At 48.2% G+C, this 14,396-nt stretch overlaps 2 long non-coding RNA genes across 6 annotated transcripts in view; one reads left to right on the top strand and one right to left on the bottom strand.

Annotated features, from left to right (window-relative positions):
- Nucleotides 1–241: 241 nt before the first annotated feature.
- Nucleotides 242–14,256, bottom strand: LOC112652437 (uncharacterized). 2 transcript variants are annotated; one of them, XR_003131455.3, is made up of 4 exons: nt 13,977–14,256; nt 11,906–12,037; nt 3,032–4,844; nt 242–1,536 (listed from the first exon to the last, which is right to left on the bottom strand). It is a non-coding gene; the product is annotated as an uncharacterized LOC112652437 (long non-coding RNA). The 2 variants fall into 2 exon arrangements; XR_003131454.3 differs by lacking the exons at nt 242–1,536; nt 3,032–4,844 and adding an exon at nt 11,448–11,639 and having other exon boundaries at nt 13,977–14,243.
- LOC112652435 (uncharacterized) overlaps nt 14,072–14,396 on the top strand; it is a 50,919-nt gene continuing 50,594 nt past the window's right edge. The window contains exon 1 of one of the 4 annotated variants that reach the window (XR_007403856.1): nt 14,072–14,391. This is a non-coding gene — a long non-coding RNA (uncharacterized LOC112652435). The remainder of the gene's footprint in view (nt 14,392–14,396) is intronic. The other 3 variants (XR_007403855.1, XR_004807139.2, XR_003131451.3) reach the window with 3 other exon arrangements.

Raw genomic sequence — 14,396 nt, 5'->3', positions numbered from 1 at the left:
GCCACCCAGGCATCCTTGTTTTATTTTAGTTTTTAACAAACACTGACTGGGTGCCTATTGAAAGAACTATGGAAACAATTCTTGCCAAATTGCACTTGACTGTCTCATGGCACTGCCCCCCCCTTTTTTTTTTTTGCCAGAAATCACACCATTAGAAAGTCTTTCCTTGGACTAGAGCCTTTATATGTCTTTGACAATACAGGGGGTGAGACTCACGGTGCCCACACCCTAATGGCTTCACTCAGAAACAGAACATCAAAGGTTGTGGTTCCTGACAGCTCTCCTTTATCAAGGAAAAACCACAGAATTTCTTTTTTTTTTTCTCCCAAAAGGTTTATTTGTCACATTTGAAGTACAAAATCATATACACAAATATTGAACCATGTATACATATCTATACATATTACTTAGACCTACACAACCCATCTGTACCTTCTAATCTAGTCACCAACACTATCTTCTGAGTAAAAAGCATCACCTCTAAAAAAACAAACCTTGTTATTAGTAACACTGCTAAATGTAAATTATTTGCACTTTATCATTTCGAAGGACAGAACAGATACTGCACAGGAAGTGGGGAATTTCTAAGTATAAATCCAGTATGTCTACATGGGCTTCTTAAAACCTATTCTATAGGAATAATCAAGAGATGAATTTTGCCAAAGTCTTTGGGCATATTAAGTATAAAAGAAATGTAAGTTATGAGAAAAAACTTTGTTAATTAGTTACATTCCAGGGTTTTTATTTTGGTTTTTAATGCAAAGAAAGGACTTTATTTTGTCTAACAGTATAGCATTTCTAAGTCCTATTTTCTATAGAGTTGTAATGAATTTGGGGGGAGATACCTATATCTGCTCACTAAAGGAGATATATGATTTTTAACACTGTGGATTATTTCAACCCAAATCCAAGAGCACAGTTCTTTAGGAAAAGGCAGAAATTTTAGGCTTGCCAGATAACAGAATATATGCTGTCATTGAACACACAGATGTCCTGCTGATCATGGGAACTAAGTTATAAAAGCTTCTTTGTTCTAGGATGTCATCTACCTCACAAACAGACCACAGGATACTAAGCCTCAGATGCCTAAAAACATCTCCATTCTAGGCACAGGATTTTATCAGTGCTTACTCCCATACCTGGGAACACAACACACACACACACACACACACACACACACACACACAGATATGGGTCATTATCAAAGTCAGATTTATATTAATGGCTTTACAGTAGCAACGCAAAATGTACTCAGCGTCACATTTCCATAGGAAAGTTTATATTTACACTCTACACTTCAGTTTTGAAGTGTGGACCCAAAAAACATTCAATTCTCTAACCAGTGAATTTGCTGAGGGTCCCATGCCCTCAAATCACCTTAATTCGGCAGAGCAAAAGCCCTTCCTTGGCTGCCAGGCGCTGGCGGTGGACTTTGTCTTGCTGCAGCTCTTCATGGTTTGGATGCCAGAGTTTCATGATGATCCTTTCAACGTTGAGAGCGTATACAGTGTGTGTAGGAATGACTTCCCTGTGTACCTGCAAAGGTCACAAAGGTCGTGCACGTTGGCCGGAGGCAAAGACGCAGGGACGGTAGCCCCAGAGCACGCCAGGCGTGCAGCTTGCTGCTCCGCGCCATCGGGGGGGCGGTGGGAAGCTGGGTTCTGACCTGCATAGGAGCAGAGGCCGAGGGCTTGCCCTTACGCTGTTGTAAGCGACTACACCACTCTTCAGGGATGGCTGCGGGTTACGTTACTACCCAAGGCATACTTAAAGTGGCCAGCATGTGACCGATAAGCTTGCCTTCTTGACACAGCTGATGTCAATATATCTGTAAGGTGATTCTCCACCGCATAGACAACAGCTGAGACTGCCTCCTCGGTGACGTTGTCCAACCCCTGCTCCTAAGCAGTCACTATCATCCTCCCTTCCAGCTGACCCCGAGTGGGAAGCATCATTGTGTGGGAACAAAGTTTCAAGTCATCATCATCTTGGGGATCCTTTGCCACAAGCTGGGCTCCCGAGAGGGGATTTTGAGGCTGGAATCTATGATCAAATTTCTGACGAACAGAAGAAAGTTTTTTCTTTCCCTTTGGTTTTCCAGGGTTAGCTGCAGAACCCCCGGTCCAGGGCAAAGATCCAGCACCCTCTGGTGTAGACACCAAAATCTGACAACGCGTAAGAATAGCCAGGAGGAAGTCGTTGTGAGAATGGACATTATCCTGCATGAGAAGTCAATGGGCTTCAAGGTCAAACTCTTCTTTGCTGATCTGCTGCTTGAACCACAACTTTAACTTAGCCCAGTGTTGTTTCACGTTGTCCCCCAGGGCCTCGCCCAAGTTCTTCTTGGCCGCTTCCAGCTCGCTCACAGAGGCCGCCGTTGCTCCCCACGACTCAACCACAGAGTTTCTATTGAGTGCTCACAACTCCCTGGGCTGGGGAGCCGGGCAGGGCCTGGGTCGGAAGGACGTTGACAACCTACAGCTTGCCTTTGGATCTCATTCCACAAGGCTGGGGACCCCGGGAAGGATGGGGTCTGACCTGTGTTTTATTTTATTTTTTTGACCTGTGCTTTCAGATGACTGGTTGGGCTGCAATGGGTGGGTGTGCAGAGGGGCATGCGTGGCAGCAGGGAACCGTCTGTGGCAGACCTGGTCAGGGAGCTGGGACCTCGGACCAGTGAGGAGCTGGTAAGCAGAGTGGGCGGCAGCCCAGGTGGGAGAAGGATGAGTGTGGATGTGCTGCCTTTGAGATGCTTGTGAGAGATGGATGAGATGCTGGGGGAGGCAAGGAAGGAGTGTGGAGGGAAGTCTGGGAACCCACTCATGCAGGATGGCCTGGACAGGACTAGGGAGGGTTTGGAGAGGAAAGGCAGGGGTGTGGAGTATGCCCTGGTGCTCAGAGGAGGCCCCAGCTGCCCGTCGAGATCAGGCCACGGCTTGCTCTGACACGGGGGTGTGATGGCCCAGTCCCAAACGCAGCCCCAGCAATGCTCCAGGGCCTGGGTACTGCCACTTCCCCAGCATACACTTACCTGAATACGTGGCTGTAGGAGCCCCTTGGGAAGGCCAAGGAAGTTTACTGAAGATCCTGCCACGGTGTTTCAGGCCTTGCTCTTAGAGACTCACCTTCTCCTCTAGTAGCTTCTGGATTGAAGAGAGGCTGTGATGGGAAACTCCCTTTCCTCGGAGGGTGTGTGTTTGTGCCAAATAGTCATGAGGGTCCATGCACCCACCTGTGGGCCCAGGGTCAGTGCAGATCCTTGGCCCTTGACATGTGATGCTGACAAGTAGCCCTAGATGGGGTTCCTGCTGAGTCCAGGGAGGTGAGCCTGGGGTGGGAGGAAGGACAGGGACGCAGATTGCCAGGGTTGGGGGACAGGGAACATTAGCACCAGCCTGGGCAGCCCACTGAATCCAGGGATGGTCTCCTCCAGGTGCCCATACAGAGCACACGTGTAGGTGACCTGTTTCCTGTCCCCAGTGTCTGGGGGCCAGGCTGGAGAAAGGATGGGCAGTGCTACCACAGGGAGCCAGGATCCCAGCTCCATCAAAGCCAGTGAGCATAGGGGGTTGTGGAAGGGGAGGTGGACAAGGGGGTGGGGTGACTGGGTGACGGGCACTGAAGGAGGCCCTTGACGGGGTGAGCACTGGGTGTTATACTATACGTTGGCAAATCAAAATCCAATAACAAGTATACAGAAAAATATAAAGTTGGAAAAAAATAAAAGCCAATGAGCAGTGTGAGACGTGAGCCAGGAGAAGGGGAGGAGCCCCCACCAGCACAGAGCTTCTTACTCTGCTTTGTTACAGCTCAGGTCCTTATCTATAAAATCCGAAAGAGGCTTGCAGGGTTGTCAGGAGAATCACTTGGCAGGGGACAGGTATGGGAGTGCCTGTGTCCCTCTCTTCCCCCTGGTGACTTCTTTGGGTCAGCCTTGGCAGGCTCCCATTTCTCTTCTGTCTGCCTGGTACCTGGGGCTCGCCCACGGTGGCTGAGCCGTTTAATGGCTATGCCTGCGGGTCCCCCATGGCTCTGAGCACAAGGGTCTCTCCGGGTGGGGCAAAGGCCTCTTAGATGCAGACCGCAGCTCCTGTTTGCAAATCACCCTGCATTCTTTATACACCCACTTTGTGCCAGCACCACACTGACTCATGTCCTGCATGACATTGTTAGATTTAGTTCTCACAACAATTTGACCAGGTACCTATTATCCTTCCCATTTTACAGTTTAGGGAACTAAAGCCCAGAGAGGTTGAGGAACTTGCCCAAGGCTGAACAGCTTCTCACAAGTGGAGATGAGATTTAAGCAGTTTGTTGCTGTCGGTGAGGATGCTCCATGGTGAGCTCTGGTGAATATGTCCACCTCCTCTCTCATTTACCTATGCTTCTTTGAAGTTCATCTGTTATGACAGTGCTGACCAGTGGCTGGTCACCTTCAGAGTGTGGATTCCAGCCGTGAAGACGTAGATAAGTCTGCCTCCCACCACTGACCACTTGGCCTTTCACTCCTGTCTCAGGTGTCACCGTTACTGGTTTCTCCTACTTCCTTCCGAAGTCTTCTATTCCTCTGCAAGTCTTGGTTTTTCGCTCCTCAGTGCATCTTGGGGTGGTTGCCGGTCGGCAGGGATTGACCGTGTGATTTAATTCACCTGCCCTTTGGATGGCATCTGGCTTGGTGACTCAGTGTGGTAAGGGTGCATCCCCATTCACAGTGGTCTAATCCAGGGACAGGCATTTCTCAGGCACAGAGGGTCCCAAATGGCATCTGGGTCAGCGGTTGTTTCATCTTTAGGAGGGTGCTGAGGGCCTTCCACTGGCGGCTCTGCCGTCATCTCCATGCAGCTCTGTGGGTGGCCACAGGAGGACTGAGTTAGGGGAATTGGTGTAGGAGCCTTGTAGGGCCACCCACGTGGCACTACCAGTGCTCTGGGGTCTCGCTGCCTGCTGGGAGGCACACCCGGGTTTGGCTGGGTGCCCGGTGGGGAACTGGGAATGTGTTGGTGACGGATTGTTTCTCCCATCACTTGCTTCCATCGTTTGCTTTAAAGCCAAGGCTGCAAAGTGAGATGGGAGCACTCCAACTTCAAACATGCAGCAGGATTCCTTTTTTAAATTTAAATTTTTACTATTTTTTTCTTCAAATTTTTATTTAAATTCTAGTTAGTGAATATACAGTGTAATATGGGTTTCAGGAGTAGAATTTAGTGATTCATCACTTACATTTAACACCCAGTGCTCATCATAACCAGTGCCTTCCTTAATCCTCATCACTCAGTTAGCCCATCCCCCACCCACCCCCTTCTAGCAACCCTCAGTTTGTTCTTTATAGTTAAGAGTCTCTTATGGTTTGCCTTCCCCTCTGTTTTATTTTTTCCCTTCTTCTATGTTCATCTAATTTATTTCTTTTACTTTTTTTTTTGAAGATTTTTATTTATTCATGAGAGATGCACAAAGAGAGGCAGAGACACAGGCAGAGGGATAACCAGGCTCCCTGCAGAGAGCCTGATGTGGGACTCAATCCCAGGACCCCAGGATCATGACCTGGGCCAAAGGCAGATGCTCAACCACTGAGCCACCCAGGCGTCCCTCTGTTTTGTTTCTTAAATTCCACATATGAGTGAAATCATATGGTATTTGTCTTTCTCTGACTGACTTATTTCATTTAGCATAATACTTCTTGCTCCATTTACATTGTTGCAAATGGCAAGATTTCATTCCTTTTTATGGCTAATATATATATATATATATCTCACATCGTCTTTATTCATTCTTCAGTTGGTGGACATGTGGACTTTTTCCAAGGTTTGGCTATTGTGGATAGTGGGAACAGTGGTATTCCTAATTTCAATAGTGAGGCTGCCCCAAGATCCCAGCCATAAGGTGTGGGCCTGAGCTGGTACACCTGCCCCCCTCAGCTAGGTCTGCAGAGCAAAGCACTGCTGACTGTATGTGGGAATGTCCTTTGCTGCTCGGGCATGCTGATTTCATGGAAGAAGCAGGTTCTGCTTAGGTCCAGGGATAAGTGCACTTACTACACTTCCTACAGCCCAGGAAGCCCCATGTTAACCAGTGCCTGAGACCCACAAGGAGCCAAGGGGTGTTTGCCACAGAGAGATGGGAAAGCACAGGTCTGTCTCTCTCTAATCTGCTGTGCTCTAATCCGACCTAATCTAAACCTATATTTTTATGTATATGTTTATGTATAATGCAAAGCCTAGGCATTCAGGCACTGAGAGTGAGTAAAATATGTAACTTCTCTTTACAAGTTCATACTTCACGGCCACTCTGGGTATGTTAGGGTTACCTGCGTGCCCCACCCCCTTTACCATCCACCCCTCAGCCCTTTGACTCATGCACTTGGTTTGGGGTGGGCCAGGATTTTGGCATTTTCCATGAGCCCCAGGCAATTCTGATGTGTAGCCCAGACTAAGAACCATTGCCCTAGGGAAAGAGGCAGATACAGGCTGCTCCACTTCAAAGCAGGTAACAGGGATTATTATAAAGACAAGGTTTCTGAAAAGCCCAAAGGGATCTGCAAGATGGATATAAGAACATTGGTATCTGCAGGACATCCTCTTTATGCCAGGAAGTTTATACATTGTCTCCTTAATGGATATCCCTCAGGGGGCTACCACAGTATACAGATGGCAAACTGAGGCTGCAAGAAACCCATGGCTCCTGTCCAAGGTGCTAATCCTTGGTTCTGTGGGTTTGGCCCCTTGCAAATGGCCTTAGTATGGTGGCATTTTGGCACAGCTTTGGGAAGTGGAGTGAGAGACTGCATGTCAGAATCACTGGGTAGGAGGGGAGGTTTGATATCCTTGGAAAATACAGATTTCTGGGTCCTCTTCGAGCTCTGAGGGTTGGGCAGGGAAATCTATTCTAAAGCAGCTGGTGTGCTGACCTACACAGAGATCCCTGAGATCTTTCTGTGTCTGGAAAACCGGGGTGCATTATTAACAAGCTGAATCTTGTCCTAGGACAAAATCTTCCTTCAGTCAAGACTGAAGGAGCACAGGGGTGGTAGCACACTGGAACCCCGAGGGGTGGGTGGGCAGAGAGTGAGTTGGGGGTGGGGAGGAGGCCATGCCTGGCTGCTGAGCACCTGCCAGGATCCCGGTGCCAAGACTGGCACCTCTCACACCTTACTGGATGGGACCATCACAGCAACTCCACAAGGAGGATCGTATTTCTCCCCGATTTCCTGATGAGGAATATTTTCTAGTTATATATTTGCCACTTAACAAACCATTTCAGTGGGGCACCTGGGTGGCTTAGTGGTTGAGTGTGCCTGCCTTCAGCCCAGGTTGTGATTCTGGAGTCCAGGGGTCAAGTCCCGCATTGGGCTCCCCACAGGGAGCTTGCTTCTCTCTTTGCCTGTGTCTCTGCCTCTCTCTCTCTCTCTCTCTCTCTCTGTGTCTCTCTAAAAAATATTTATTTTATTTATTAAATTTTATTTATTTATTCATGAGAATAAATAGATTTTATTTGGCTGCAATAGATTTATCACAGCTCCCACTCAGGAGTCTGCCATTTGGGCAGGGCTCAGCTGGGCCGGCTCACCTCTGCTCATTGTGACTTTCACTGGAGTGGCTCCACTCTGGGCTGCTTTCAGAGGGCTTTCCCATATGGCTGGCAAGGTAGGTTCTGACTCTTGGCTGGGGGCTTAGCTGGCTTCAGGGGTGGCCTTGCTTCTTCTTCATGAGGCCTCTGCATGGGGTGTGCGTGCTTCCTCCTGGACCTGTGGCTGGGTCCCCAGCGTGAAGGAGCTGAGAGCCGGCACTTACAATGCCTGGTGTTTTCATGGTACCGCCTTGGAAATCACGTCAAGTCAGGTCTGCTGTGCTCTGTTGCTGGAGGTGGTTCAAAGACCTTCCTGGGTTTATGGGAGGGAGGTACAGACCTACCACCATCTGATGGGAGCAGTGTCAAGGTCACAAGGCAAGATGAGCATGTGGGACTGGAAACAGTGCTGCAAACCATTTTTGGAAAGTACAACCTGCCACAGATGTGAACATCTGGAGAAGTTACTGGCTGCCTAAAGCTACTGGTTAGGGAATGAAAGTACCAACAAGATGGGAAGCTTTTCCAGTGGAGCTCCTTGGCAGGGAAGGCCCTGGATTCAATCAGTCAGAGATCATGTTTTATTTCTAACCTACAACGTGCATGTCTACATTTCCACAGTTAATATTTTCATTGGGAAGATGGGTTGATAATGCCTGGTCTCAAGTGTTCAACTTCCCTAGAAAAACAAAGGCCTGGGGGACAGGGCAGCATGATCTGTGGCTGGCTCTTCCCTAATTTGCAGCCTTTGGCCATGTTTGAATTCGGCTACCACTGATTTCAAGCTACTAACTGTTTGACAACAGGCTTGCACAACTCCGGAATATTTAACATTTGCTGCCAATAAACCACTGGCTCTTATCATTGTAGAGGAGGATAAGATGGTGACTTCACACTCCAATCCTGCCCCCCCAACAGTGGGAGATGTCCCTGAACATGCAATCCTCTTTGGTCTTTGCCCTTTCTGTTCTCTCTTCCTGGAATGCCTCCTCCCCTGAACTCCCATCCATATGGCCCAGCTCACATGCAACCTCCGTGGGAGGCTGACTTGGGATATCCTCCCTACATCCATGTGCTCTTTGGTTGGAGAACTAAGCACACCCGTCCCCCCACCCCCAACCTTGGTGCATGCAGTGCTTTGGGTGGAAAGTGTTCTTGTGCTTCCAGTACCACTTATTAAGGGCTTACTGCATGCTAGGGGGTGTGCTGGCTTCTGGGAGACAACTTACCCCTGGGGTATTTATTGTACTCCTGTTGTATCCAGCCATCATCTAGCCCCTGGGTCAGCAGTGGTAGGGCTGTGTGAAATGCCCGGTCCTACAATGTGGCAGAGGCACCTCGCTGAGATGGGGGGAGGCACCTGGAATCCCTAGGGCAGCTGGCAGAGCAGGGAGATTCCTTATAGGGGGCAAAACTGAAGCCCCGTGTCTAGAGCACCCAGAGCCCAAGGAGGGTATGGCTGGTGGCCAAGAAAAGCCACACAGAGGCTTAGAGTTAGCTTGGGTTGCAGCAGGCAGGCTCTGCAGCTTTGAGCTGGGGAGTCTTGGGGTCTGCTGCCTGGGGTGAGAGATCTCCTTGCTTCTGTCTGGGACCAGGGTGGATGGGGCAGGGCAGCAGACAGAGGGTATCTGGGGAGGCAGATGCAGCTGTCAGAGGAGGGGCAGGTCTGGTCGAAGGGGCTGTAGCAGGAGCGGCTCTCCAGCGTCCTTGAGGCTCTGGCCTCTCCTCATGATTACTCACTCATCCTTTTCCTGAACTATTTAAAAAAAAAACAAATACACTACATTTGTTCAGATGTTGTGGCTGAGGGAACTGTGCTACTACTGATTAGAGTCCTTTTGTACCTGGGGGGCCACCCATCAGGAAGTTCTGCATCTCTGGGGCTGCTTACCCGGGCTGCCTCATTCCTGGCTCCTGTTAGTGTCCTCTACCTTTGAGCTCTACTTTATCTGTTCCCATGTTGTCTTATTTGATCCCATGTTGCATTATTCTCTGCATTTTTGTGAACGGATTTCGATCCTTTCGGCTGGTGAAATCAAATCAGTTAAAAATGTCAGCTGCTTGGTTCACCCAAGTGTCCTGGGAAGGACTAGTGTGTGTGTGCGTGTGTGCATGTGCACGTGTGTGCATGTGTGCACAGACATGATTTGGAGGTGTGCTCTTGGCTCTGGGGTGTTAAAAGGCAGAGGAGACAAGGTTCTGTCCTCAGCTGCCCCTGTATTAGGAAGTAGTTTCTTTCTTTCTTTTTTTTTTTAAAGATTTTTATTTATTTATTCATGAGAGACAGAGAGAGAGGCAGAGAGACAGGCAGAGGGAGAAGCAGGCTCCATGCAGGGAGCCCGATGTGGGACTTGATCCCAGGTCTCCAGGATCAGGCCCTGGGCTGAAGGCGGCACTAAACCGCTGAGCCACCAGGGCTGCCCTGGGTAGTAGTTTCTAGTGAAGTTCATTTTTGTTACTAAGAATCTTGTAGACACCTGCCTCCTGTATGTGTCCATGGAGCAAGAGCGAGCTCTTTGGGGTCTCTTTTTTATAAGAACACTAAACCCATCATGAAGACCCTACCATGACCTCATCCTGCCCTAATTACCTCATTAAGGCCCCATCTCCAAATATCATCGATCTGGGGTTAGGGCTTCAACATACGAATTTGCAGGGGAAGAATGCAAACATGCACAAAGGAGGGATAATTTCAGCTCAGTAACCACTGCAGTGTGAGGACGCCCCACTGCATCAGCAAAATCACCACCGTTTGGTTGCCCTGTGGTGCTGGCACTGTTTGGGTGACTGGTTGACAGTGTATTTACACTCGCACATGCATAAGGCAGAGCTCTCTGATGTACCACACATGCACATTCTTCCTGCAGTGCGAGCTTGGCATGATGCTGTCTGCCACCTCTTAATCCCAGCGCTTGGGGAGCCCAGGGGTCCCCGCCTGCAGCACTGCCTAGCTGTGCATCCTCTGAGGTGCGCAGTGTTGCTCAAAGCTGCATCTCCCACAGGGGTCCTGTGGCTCTCCAGGGTGGGAGGTGTCCCAGCTGAAAATCTCCTATCTAGATTCCCCTGGATGGCTCTCTTTGGGGTCTGTTGGTTAGGGGAGAGGCCAAGCTTGCAGAGCCTATCCAGTCCTCACCTCTCCCCCACCCTCAACCGGATTTTGCTTGGTGAGTATGTATGAAGATCTTGCTGCTTACGATCTTGTGGACTTGAACCTGGGGGAGAACTTCCTTTCTCAGTTTGTATAAGCCCTGCTGGAGTTTCTGAGCCTGGGACTTAAAGCTGAACCCCACTTAAAGCGAGGAGTTTATTCTTGGCAAAAATGCATTTTCCTCTTCCTTGAGCAAAGAGTGCTTAAAGGACTTACAAGAGGTTAAAAAAGAACTTTGTGGATGTTAAACATTCTTGCAAAACATGTTTTTTATGATTTGTAAGTTAATAAGAAACAAATGCAAAGTATTTTCTTTCCTAGACTATGAAAATGAAAAAGAAAGTATAAGAAAGGTCTGTGGGGAAATCACATGGGGGGGGGTTTGGCCTTTTCTATGTGGCTGAGGACGCCTGAGGGTTGCCCTTTGGAGTCCCACCCACCTACTCTGAATCCTAGTCAGTGCAGATGTGGCTTGGCTCCCAGGCTGGCCCCAGGCGGTTTCCAGCCCCCCAGCAGAGACTGGGTAAAAGGGGGCTAAGGCCCTCCCTCCGCAGCCTTTGTTTGTGTCTGTCCGGGCCAGAGATAATCTTGGACACGAGGAGATGGGCTGGCCACTTTGGTGTCCTCAAGGAACTCACTGGGGGTCACTTTTCCAAACAGATACGCTGTCTTTAAAGGTCCCAAACTGTACGACTGCACGTAAATCATGAGTGAAGTTCTTTTTTTTTTTTTTTTTTAATGATAGTCACACAAAGAGAGAGAGAGGCAGAGACACAGGCAGAGGGAGAAGCAGGCTCCATGCACCGGGAGCCCGACGTGGGATTCGATCCTGGGTCTCCAGGATCGCGTCCTGGGCCAAAGGCAGGCGCTAAACCGCCCGCCACCCAGGGATCCCCATGAGTGAAGTTCTCACCAGGCACTTTGACTTCTGTGAATTGGGAGTTGGAGACATTCTCTTGTCCCTCCTATACCTATCCATGCGTGATGGTCACCCCACCTTCCCTCGGAGTGATGGCTCCTTTCTTCCCCCCATGTTGGGCCCCTGCTAGTTCTTTGGCCTGGTCTTCCCTGTGCCCACCCACCTGGAAGTCCCCGATGCATGCTGAATGCAGTTTACCCTGGAAAAGGAGACCCACAGAGTCTCCCCACTCAGACCTCACACCACATCAGTAGTTTGCAAGAGGGATTATTTACCTTTGCCAAGCAGGGACATCTTCCATGGCTGGGCTTGCAGGGAGAGAACTTCTATCATGACCGCCATTCTGTCACTGTTGGCAGTGTGACCTTTGGCAGCTTATCTACCTGGTCTGAGTCATGATACAGCACCTGTAGGTGCAGGGTAAAATGAAATGAGGCAATGTATGACAGACCCACTGTAAGGGGTGGCTCTTGCAGTGTGCTTTACTGCTATGAGATAGGATGCCTGAAGTTGGAATATTCTGGAACTGGCTTATTGATCTCAACAGCTGGCTGTTCATAAGCCTTTTCCAGGCAGACCTATTACATCTTCAGTACCTTACACTTAAGCCAGAACTCCCATCAGGGAGGGGGATTCAGGAGGCTGTGTAGCCCTGTGGCTGAGCGTGCAGGGCCCTGATCACCGCTGCTGGTATTATGATGCTGATTTGTACAATTGGGGTATGATTTAGACAGTTAATACTTGAACGTTATGTGAACTTCTTGACCAGTTTCTTCTTGTGCCATTACCTTCTTCTGGCTTTGGTTTTCTTCGTCAAGTTCTTTTTTTAGTGTTCTTTCAGTGAGTCTATGAGTAGTAGTACCCTCTCCCAAGGGATAAGTTGATTGACATTTTCTCTTGGGCTTTGAGAGCATTAATAGTCCTCTGGCCCTTGTCGTTACTACTGTGCAGTCGGCTGTCTGTCTGATTCTTGCTCCTTTCTGGGTAATCTGCTTGTTTTCCCGGGCTGCTTGTAAGAATGTGTCTTTGTCTTTTGGTTCAGCAATTCTTCCTTATGTGTGTGTGTGGCAAGTCTTTTTTAAATTTATTTTGCTTGGGACTCTGATTCACTATTATGTGGCTTAATATCATTTTGGAATATTTTTGGTCTTTATTTCTCAAATACTGTGTTTCTGTCATTCTATGAGTTTTTAACTTCAGGGTCTTTGCTTCTTGTTTGTAGAGATTCTATTTGCTCATATCTTTTTCTAATCGATCTGTTGTTTTAAAAAATAGCCTCTTGGTTTTGGGGCACCTGAATGGCTCAGTTGGTTAAGCATCTGACTCTTGATTTTGGCTCAGGTCATGATGTTAGGGGTGGTGAGACTGAGCCCTGCGTCAGGCTCTGCACTCAGCACAGGGTCTGTTTGTCCCACTCCAATTCACCCCTGCTATACTTTCTCTCTGAAAGGAAGAAAGAAAGAAAGAAAGAAAGAAAGAAAGAAAGAAAGAAGAAAGAAAGAGAAAGAAAGAAAGAAAGAAAGAAGAAAGAAAGAAAGAGAAAGAAAGAAGAAAGAAAGAAGAAGGAAGAAAGAGGAAGAAGAAGAAGAAAGAAAAGAAAGAAAGAAGAAAAGAAAGAAGAAAAGAAAGAAAGAAAGAAAGAGAAAGAAAGAAAGAAAGAAAGAAAGAAAAAGAAAATCTTTAAAATCATAGTCTTTGGGCTTTGAATTCTTCTTTTGCTTCTTTAATAATTTTAAATGTATTTTGTAGTCCCTATAGGATTATTCTAAAGTCTGAGCCTTTTGGGTTAGTACTCTAGTTCGTAGTGTTTGCTCACTCTCACTCATGGTAGGTGATCTTTATTGTGTGTGTCAGTGTTTTTCACTGCAAGCTTATCTTTGTGGTGGCTACATCTTTGAGGCTTTCACGGACTCCCAGATGAGGTCATGTCCCTCCAGATCCCATCTTCATGTTTGCCAGGTGCTCCAGGGACATCCCTGGCCTGTTACTTCATTTTTATGTCAATTTCTTAGATTGGTGGTTTGTGGATCCTGAGGTTAAGGTAATTTAGGCTCATGTGTTTCAGATTTCCAGGGAAGGATTTTAAATTCATGCTCAGAGATCAGGAAGGATGACAGACTTCCTGTCATTGCCTGTGCCCGCGGGCAGGCTCTCCCAGAGTCTACCCTTCTCTGGGTCTGCAGCCCATCTGGGCTTGACCTGGATCCTATTTACTCAGTGTGGGCCTTCTATTCTCACTACATATTCACTCATTGCGGTACTTCCAGGTTTCCCCAAGGCGGAACTTTGTTTCCATATTTCTGACCAAATTCAGTTCCATTCTTTCAGTGTGTGTTAAGTACCTACCGTGTCCTGGGACCTGGAGTGACAGACCTTGTCCTGCTGGCTCCTGCAAACATGTGGGTGAGCCCCCAGCTTTGGGAGCATCATGTTCCCACATTTCTCCTCCCTTTGCCTCTGAGGTAATCCCTGAGTTCATTCACATTCTTACATCCTAATGGGAGCAGTAAAGAGCAAAGATTTTGGTCAGACCATGCATCTCTCTATACTTCAGTGATGTGATTTTTTTCCTTTTATCCTTGATCTCTTTTTTCCTTAGGTTTGGAAGGGACCTCAGAAAATTTGACCTAGCTCCTTTCCGGGTTTGTGAGGTAATAGGAGTCCACTGTGCTTATTATGACATAATTTTGCTGTTGGTATAAAGATGGCCCTAGAGCCACAGAAACCTGCTAGCTTACCAGAAGCCCACTTCAGCAGGAAGGTAGG

Source organism: Canis lupus, chromosome 19 (genome assembly GCF_003254725.2).
Source record: "Canis lupus dingo isolate Sandy chromosome 19, ASM325472v2, whole genome shotgun sequence".
NCBI classification, from domain to species: Eukaryota; Metazoa; Chordata; class Mammalia; order Carnivora; family Canidae; genus Canis; species Canis lupus.
This window is presented reverse-complemented; position numbering and strand designations above follow the sequence as displayed.